We start from the raw sequence: 6,221 nt of genomic DNA, 5'->3' as shown, positions 1-6,221 counted from the left end.
CACTAACGAGAAAGACAGAACTTTGCCTAGGAAGAGGCTGCTGAGAGGGGAGGAGATAAAGTTGCCAACTTTAGGTATGGAAATTCCTGGAGATTTGAGGGGTGGAGCCGAGACAGGGTGAGGTTTGAGGAGGGGTGGGACCTCAGAGGGGTGGGACCTCAGACAGGTGCCATAGACTCCACCCTCCAAACCAGCCATTTCCTCCTGGGGAACCATTGCTGCCAATCTCCAGGGGAGGGCCAGAGATCACTTAGAAATACAACTGCTATCCAGAAGGGAGGGGGAGGAAATGGAAAGCTGAAGTCAGAAGGGGAGATAAAGGTAGGTTGATGGTTGGCTGGGAAGGAGATAGGGTTGCCAACTCCAGGCTGGGAAATTCCTGGAGATTTGAGGGGTGGAGCCTGGAGAGGGTGGGGTTTGAGAAGGGGGTGGGACCTCAGATAGGTACAGTGCCATAGACTCCATCCTCCAAACCACCCATTTCCTTTTGGGGAACCATTGCTGCCAATCTCCAGGTGAGGGTTGGAGATCACTTAGAAATACAACTGCTATCCAGAAGGGAGGGGGGAGGAGAAGGAAAACTGAAGTCAGAAGGGGAGATAAAGGTAGGTTGATGGTTGGCTGGGAAGGAGATAGGGTTGCCAACTCCAGGCTGGGAAATTCCTGGAGATTTGAGGGGTGGAGCCTGGAGAGGGTGGGGTTTGAGGAGGGGTGGGACATCAGACAGGTACAATGTCATAGACTCCACCCTCCAAACCAGCCATTTCCTCCTGGGGAACAACTGTTGCCAATCTCCAGGGGAGGGCTGGAGATCACTCAGAATTACAACTGCTCTTCAGATGGCAGAGATCAGTTCCCCTGAAGGAAACGGTAAGCTCTGTGTCATTATACCCTGCTGAGGTCACCACAGCAAATTGGCGCTGAATGCCAAAGACCAGGGCACCCACCCAGAGCCTCTTTCTAGAGCTCGTTGTATGTATTTCCACAATGGGCCTTATTCCTAGTAAATAATATAATTATAATACAACATGCAAGTTCAAATACTTATCACTGTCTGGCTCCTGATGGATTTCTAGGGAGGCCTCTCATTAATGAACAAGTTGTCCACCCTAACGTAAGCGTATTTATTTGCAAATTCTTTCTTTTTTTAATGCTAGTGATCTTGGGCAGTAAATGCAGTAGATCAGCAGTAAATAAATCTTAAATTCCAAAGCACTTAACTGCTCAATTTATTAAGTTCAAAGCAAACTTTACCTTCATTAAAACAAATCAAACAGAGCCTACAGTTAACAAATCCCAGTCTGATTATTGCACATTTTCAATTTCCAAAGCATTTCACAATTACTATTATTATTTCAACAATGTCTACAACAGTCTTGTGAGGAAGGCCATTATGTGTATCCTCACTTTGCAGGTAGAGAGCTGCAAGTAAGATAAATGATTACCTAAAGCCACTTTGTGAATTTGTGGTAGAGGGGACATTTAAACCAGTAATTTTTCTAGCTGCATCAGCCCTCTGCTAACCCAGCCCTTAAAAAAAAATCAAAATCAAACTACGTTTTTGATACACAATAAGGGCTTTGTTCACATTATGTGTTTAGGGATCAGATGATGATAGCTAAGTGAACATAATGGGACCCCTCACAATTCTGTACATCATTTCTTACTACATTTGCAATAGTTCACACTACAATTTTGTTTTCATGGAAAAAACCTCTATTGCCATGTAACTCTTCCCCGGGGACATGGTCCATATAAGACACTGACTTCTATTATAGTTATGATGATACAGCAACAAGTCGATAGGGACCAACTCCATCTTGAACCCAAGTAAGTGCATCCCCCCCCCCCCCTTCCATACTGATCCACCCCAGATTGGTATATGGCCCTTTTGAGACCAGTCCACAATAATACCTGAGTAGATCTGCATTTCCACCAGTGTCTTAACACTTTAGGAGGCTACATTTATAAATCTGTGCACTATGAAGTATTATTCCTTTTCTTCACCACCACCACCCAGCTCAAACTTTTGGTGCACTGCCAGCAAAGCTCTAGGTTGGGTCAAGTTCAATCACCCCAGAGCAGTTTACATTGGCAGCTGAAGCCCTTGCCAGAAACAGCATCTGTTACTTTGATACACAGGACAGCCATTGTTCTTAGCAAGGAAAGGTTACAGGAGCAGGGGCTCAGTGTACAGGATATGTTACCTTTGCATTTTTAGGCCAAGATTTGAACAGCAGAGAAAACCTGGCACATCTACTAGCAGGCGGGGAATAAGAGCTGGGGTTCTTGGGATCTCCTCACCCTTCTCTGTCCTTTTCCGCTGAGAAGCTTGGGACAAAAATGCAGCCAAGCCCAGACTCGTCAAATGTACTGTTCTGGAAGTTGGCTATCAATATCTGATCTGATCTGCATTTCCTCCAGTTTTTAAATCTTAAAACTCTTTAGTTTCCCTCTGTTCGCAGACGTTTAATCTAAAAACACTATAAAATGTTTATCCCTGTGCTATGGTTAGCCAAACAGTGTGGCAGGCAACAAGCATAAGTTTTGCAAGGGTGAGCTGCTGAATCAAACAAAAGCAACGCAAGTAACTGCCCTCGTAAGGAATACACACTTAACATGTTGGCTTTGCACCAGGTTCCCTGCAAGTCACAGAATATTAGAAGTACAAAATGGAACAGAAAAAATTAGACTCGCAAATTTACTCAAAAATCACACTAAAATCAGTGGGACAATCTTAAGTAACTGTGCCCAGGATTTAAATCTTAGCTCTCTGGGTAAGTTTTCTAAAAATGTAGCAGTACTAAGTATCTTGAAGTTTAAGACAAAAAAAATGTATGGATTAAATTGGAACATATACATATATTAAAGAATCTGTCCTTGTGGCCTTGCCTTTATTTGCAGCATAAACCAAAGCGTGGAGGACTTTAGAGTCCAGATTTATTAACCCACACTGGTTTTAATTCTTTTCTTAATTTTGAAAGTTATATAGTTCTAGAAAATGGCAGTACAAGTCCATGATCTGTTCTAGGATTGCTCTGTAAAGAGCTCTGCCCAAGCCATCTAGCTTTCCTGATACTTGGCTCCTACTTCTTCAATGCATCAGCAAGGGAATTCAATGCATTGCAATCTGGATTCTGGCCTGGGTTGAGGACGTAACAGCCTTCATTGGGAGAGTGGCAGGTGAACTGCATCCCTGATGATTCTTCTGGACCATTTGGATGCTTTTGATACCATAATCTATGGTATCCTTCTGGAGAGGATGACTAAGGTTCCGGTCACACGAGCGGGAAAATCCATCATGGAAGGGAGGCATAATAGATGCGGAGCTAAAAGAAGCACGGGAGCATGATCTTACGCTCCCCCGCGGCTCTGTTCTCCCTCCATCGGCACCCGATCACACTGGGGAGGCAACGGCACAGTCCCAGCGAGGCAACATGGCGATCCCGCGTTAGTCCACATGCATGGGTTGTGGATGGCTGCAGGATGCGATGGGCTGGCGGCGCATCGGCGATCCCACGCCCGCCATTGCTGCGGATCTGCCGGTACATACTCAATTTTCCCTACTACCTTTTCGATCCGCATTTTCGGCCGGATGCGACAGGTTACGGGCGAGTGCGCAACGCTTGCCAGATGTTGGCATCTGATAGGGCCGGTTTGATCCGCCCTTAATCCGTCCCCTCTGGATACCTAATTCTTCGTGTGACCGGGACCTAAGTTGGGAGTGGGGGGCACTCTGCTTCAGAGCTTCTGTTCATATTTGTCTAACCAATTACAGAAGCTAGCGTTGGGGGGCTGCTGTTCAACCCTCTGGTAAGTATGATATAGAGTCCTCTAGCGTCCATCTTGTCTCCCATGCTGTTTAACACCTACATGGAGCCACTGGGAGAGATACAGGGCAACCAATATGCACAAAGCATCTATTTCTTCTCATCAGCTAAGCCAGGTTGGTCTACAGAAATCCTGGACAGGTGCCTAAAGAAGGTGATGTGATGACTTCCAGTCTATGGATTGGCGATGGCAGTCGCTCTCCACAGAGCTTGGGGAGGCGATTAGCTCACCATCGGCATGGAGGGGTGCCACCTCAAGTGGCACTCCTGCGGAGCCTTTGTGAAAGGCTCCAGGCCAGAGAGGTTTGAGGGATAGCATCTTCGACGGCTTGCTGCCGGAGCATCGAAGCTTCTCTCTGCTCTGACGGTCCTACTGATGAGTGGCCTTAGGGCACAAGCTAACCCGACAGGGACAAGCGGGGGAGACTGAGTGGAACAACGATTGATGTGAGCGAGGTCAGGAATGTGACCAACAATGAACGTGAGTTCTAAGTAAACGAACTTTGATAAACGGCACACACACCCCCGTGAGAAAAGCGGAGCACAAAGAGTGACGCCTCTGAAGCGCAAGGACAGATAAACGCAGCGAAGGGGGAGTGGGAGGAAACAGACAGTGTGTGTATTTTGAGAGACTTACTTGAGTGCAAATAGCAAATTGAGAAGTGCTTCAAGTCCAGGAGAAGTGGTTTGAAAGTGTAAACAAAGTTGAAAAATGGCGGCATCCCAAGGAAAGTTTAAAGCTAAGCCTGGTAGTCAGAGTCCGAGGCCGGAAGAGGGAGCTGACATCATGAAGCTGTTAGCGGATATGCTCAAGCCAGTGATGGATCAGCTCGATGGTATTAACCACCAACTGACCTCGTTAAATCAAAACTTCACTTCACAACAGCACCAGCTGGCAGAAACGGAAAAAGAAGTGGAGCTGGTGGCTGAAAAAGTTACAGAGATAGACACCTCAAGCAAGAAGATGAAGAAAAGAATGGGTGAAGTGGAAACGAAACAAAATCTTCAAGAAAATTGTTTGTTGCAGCTGCAAATGGAAAAGGCTAATATGATTCTCAGGTTCCAGGGGGTTCCTGAGGAAAAAAAGAAGATTTGAAGAAGACTCTGGGTGAGATTATTGCTCCAGTGATAGGCTTGCCAGCGGAGGAAATAATAAAAGATATGGAGACAGCTTATAGGGCTTACGCCAATTATATTTAAAAAAATAGCCTGCCTGGAGAGATTGTGGTGAGATTTGCAAGAAGACAGACCAGAGATGCTATATTAAAGGCAACTTCAGCAACTCCACTGAAATTTGGGAATACAATTATCTATTTCTTTTAAAAGAGTTTAAAAGACATTCCATTTGAAATTCGTCAGAAGAGAAAGAGCCACAAGGAGTTAATTACTTTTCTTCAAACAAACGGTATACAGTACAGGTGGGCAATTCCTGAAGGTGTCATCTTTAAAATCAATGATAGAAGGGAGAAGATAGACTCCATCTTCAAAGCCAAGGAATTCTTGAAGCGCCAGCTGGGATCGGGGGAAGAATCTAAAGAGGAAGAAACTAAGTCAAGTGACTCAGCTGCCTTGGGAACGGATGAGGACTCTGCAGCAGAAGCAGGTGCGGGAGCAATGAAAACTGTATATGATTTTAGAGACAGAAAGCCGAAGTAGGGGCAGAAGGACCGGTGTAAAAAAGTTTCACGACTTTTTGTATGGAAGACCGTTCATAATGGCCTCCGCCCGGGACCTCACTAACACTATAATGAGGAAAACTTGGCCCTGAAAGGGGCCCACAAAATCTACATGCATCCTAGACCAGGGGCGGTGACACTTTTCCAACTGAGCTACCGGTGCCTGTGGGGGATCAGGTCGGGACAACTGGCATTCCTCACATTTCTGGACCCAGGACTCTGTCTGCGTCAATTCTTGGCCACCAGAAATACCTTCTGGCCAGTCCCTTCATACGCACGATGCCGGGGTGGCATTCATGCAGAGCCTCTAATACTTGGTCCCGCTGCTTAGAGGGAACCACCACCCACTTTCCCCAGAGTAAGCATCCCCGGTGCACAGATAATTCATTTTGCCGTGATGCAAACGGCTTGAAACAGTCATCAACGCAACCCATCGACCATCTCTGGTACTAGTTCCTTTTGCTGGTGGAATACCAGTGTCTTTGAAGGAGCCAAAAGGCACCTAGCATGAAAGGAACGTGCTCCACAGTGGCAGTCCTCTTTTGCAGTTTTCAAAGTCAGCCCAATGTAAAGTACATTAAACTAGCCTAGATGTGATCAGAACACGGATCACTATGGCCAAATCACACTTTTCAAGGAAAAATCATAGTTGGCATTATCAACCAAAGCTGGTAAAAGCTACATGCTACAGAAGAAACTTGAGTTTTCAGCTGTT

General features: G+C 45.9%; 1 protein-coding gene across 1 annotated transcript in view; it reads right to left on the bottom strand.

The window, feature by feature from the left end:
• TNS1 (tensin 1) overlaps positions 1-6,221 on the bottom strand; it is a 432,414-nt gene that overhangs the window by 425,522 nt on the left and 671 nt on the right. The gene's annotated exons all lie outside the window — the stretch shown is intronic.

This window comes from Gekko japonicus, unplaced genomic scaffold (genome assembly GCF_001447785.1).
Source record: "Gekko japonicus isolate JY-2015 unplaced genomic scaffold, Gekko_japonicus_V1.1 scaffold219, whole genome shotgun sequence".
Classification (NCBI taxonomy): Eukaryota; Metazoa; Chordata; class Lepidosauria; order Squamata; family Gekkonidae; genus Gekko; species Gekko japonicus.
The sequence above is the reverse complement of the archived record's forward strand: the minus strand, read 5'-3'. Positions and strand labels throughout refer to the sequence as shown.